We start from the raw sequence: 2,813 nt of genomic DNA on the forward strand, positions 1-2,813 counted from the left end.
CTTAGGATTCTGCATGAAAGGAGGACTAGCAGCCGAGTTGCACGGGAGGTTGTGAGAAGTGTTCATATGTAGTAAAAACCTGAGAAATCCGTCCGTTTTCGTAATTTATTATCGAATCGACTTAAAGCAAGATCGTCACATTGGCCGCTCTTCTCTCTGAAACGATTGTACTTATCGTCTGCAAAGCTATGTCGCGTGCTGCGGAATGCGGAGACACTAAAAGCACCATAGTAGAACACAGATGAAGCTTCAAAGTTGATGTAATAGCCAGTAAGAAGTAGTACAATTCAAGATTTAGGTATCGATTTTTGACTTTTTTGCTGTCTTTGGTGCCTAGGACATGAGCTAGGACCTTACGATTCTGCATGAAAGGAGGATTAGCAGCCGAGTTGCACGGGAGAATGTAAAAATTGTTCATATGTAGTAAAAACCTGAGAAATCCGTCCGTTTTCGTCATTTGTTATCGAATCGACTTAAAGCCAGATCGTCACATTGGCCGCTCTTCTGTCTGAAAGGGTTGTACTTATCGTCTGCAAAGCTATGTCGCGTGCTGCGGTATGCGGAGACACTAAAAGCACCATAGTAGAACACAGAAAAAGCTCTTAAGTTGATGTAATAGCTTGTAAGTACTAGTACAATTCAAGTTTTAGTTCTCGATTATTGACTTTTTAACTGGCTTTGGTGCATTGGATATGAGCTAGGACCTTAACATTTTGCATGAAAGGAGGACTAGCAGCCGAGTTGCACGGGAGAAAGTGAATAGTGCTCATACGTAGTAAAAACCTGAGAAATCCGTCCGTTTTCGTCATTTGTTATCGAATCGACTTAAAGCCAGATCGTCACATTGGCCGCAGTTCTGTCTTAAACGGTTACATTTATCGTCTGCAAAGCTATGTCGCGTGCTGCGGAATGCGGAGACACTAAAAGCACCATTGTAGAACACAGATGAAGCTTCTAAGTTTATGTAATAGCCAGTATGAGGTAGTACAATTCAAGTTTTAGGTACCGTTTATTGACTTTTTACCCTTCTTTGGTACCTTGGGCAAGAGCTAGGACCTTAAGATTCTGCATGAAAGGAGGACTAGCAGCCGCGTTGCACGGGAGAAAGTGAAAAGTGTTGGTATGTAGTAAAAACCTGAGAAATCCGTCCTTTTTCGTCATTTGTTATCGAATCGACTTAAAGGCAGATCGTCACATTGGCCGCTCTTCTCTCTGAAACGGTTGTACTTATCGTCTGCAAAGCTATGTCGCGTGCTGCGGTATGCGGAGACACAAAAAGCACCACAGTAGAAAACAGATGAAGCTTCTAAGTTGATGTAATAGCCAGTAAGAAGTAGTACAATTCAAGTCTTAGTTATCGGTTATTGACTTTTTAACTGGCTTAGGTGCCTTGGACATGAGCTTTGAACTTAACATTTTGCATGAAAGGAGGACTAGCAGCCGAGTTACACGGGAGAATGTAAAAAGTGTTCATATGTAGTAAAAACCTGAAAAATCCGTCCGTTTGCGTCATTTGTTATTGAATCGACTTAAAGCCAGATCGTCACATTGGCCCCTCTTCTCTCAGAAACGGTTGTACTTATCGTCTGCAAAGCTATGTCGCGTGCTGCAGTATGCGGAGACACTAAGAGCACCATAGTAGAACACAGATGAAGCTTCTAAGTTGATGTAATAGCCAGTAAGGAGTAGTACAATTCAAGTTTTAGGTATCGAATATTGAATTTTTAGCTGGCTTTGGTGCCTTGGACATGACTTAGGACCTTAAGATTCTGCATGAAAGGAGGACTAGCAGCCGAGTTGCACGGGAGAATGCGAAAAGTTTTCATATGTAGTAAAAACCTGAGAAATCCGTCCGTTTTCGTAATTTATTATCGAATCGACTTAAAGCAGTGCGTCACATTGGCCGCTCTTCTCTCTGAAACGGTTGTACTTATCGTCTGCAAAGCTATGTCGCGTGCTGCGGTATGCGGAGACACTAAAAGCACCATAGTAGAACACAGATTTAGCTTCTAAGTTGTAATAGCCAGTAAGAAGTAGTACAATTCAAGTTTTAGGTATCGATTATTGACTTTTTAGCTGGCTTTTGTGCCTTGGACATGAGCTAGGACCTTATGATTCTGCATGGAAGGAGGACTAGCAGCCGAGTTGCATGGGAGAATGTGAAAAGAGTTCATATGTAGTAAAAACCTGAGAAAACCGTCCATTTTCGTCATTTGTTATCGAATCGACTAAAAGCCAGATCGTCACATTGGTCCCTCTTCTCTCTGAAACGGTTGTACTTATCGTCTGCAAAGCTATGTCGTGTGCTGCGGTATGCGGAGACACTAAAATCACCATAGTGGAACACAGATGAAGCTTCTAAGTTGTCGTAATAGCCAGTAAGGAGTAGTACAATTCAAGTTTTAGGTATCGATTATTGACTTTTCAGCTGGCTTTGGTGCCTTGGACATGAGCTATGTCCTTAAGATTCTGCATGAAAGGAGGACTAGCAGCCGAGTTGCATGGGAGAATGTGAAAGGTGTTCATATGTAGTAAAAACCTGAGAAATCGGGCCTTTTTCGTCAGTTGTTATCGAATCAACTTGAAGCCAGATCGTCACATTGCCCGCTCTTCTCTCTGAAACGGTTGTACTTATCGTCTGCAAAGCTATGTCGCGTGCTGCGGTATGCGGAGTCACCAAAAGCAGTATAGTAGAACACAGATGAAGCTTCTAAGTTGATGTAATAGCCAGTAAGGAGTAGTACAATTGAAGTATTAGGTATCGAATATTGACTTTTTAGCTGGCTTTGGTGCCTTGGACATGAGGTAGAACC

Source organism: Schistocerca gregaria, unplaced genomic scaffold (assembly GCF_023897955.1).
Source record: "Schistocerca gregaria isolate iqSchGreg1 unplaced genomic scaffold, iqSchGreg1.2 ptg000205l, whole genome shotgun sequence".
Classification (NCBI taxonomy): Eukaryota; Metazoa; Arthropoda; class Insecta; order Orthoptera; family Acrididae; genus Schistocerca; species Schistocerca gregaria.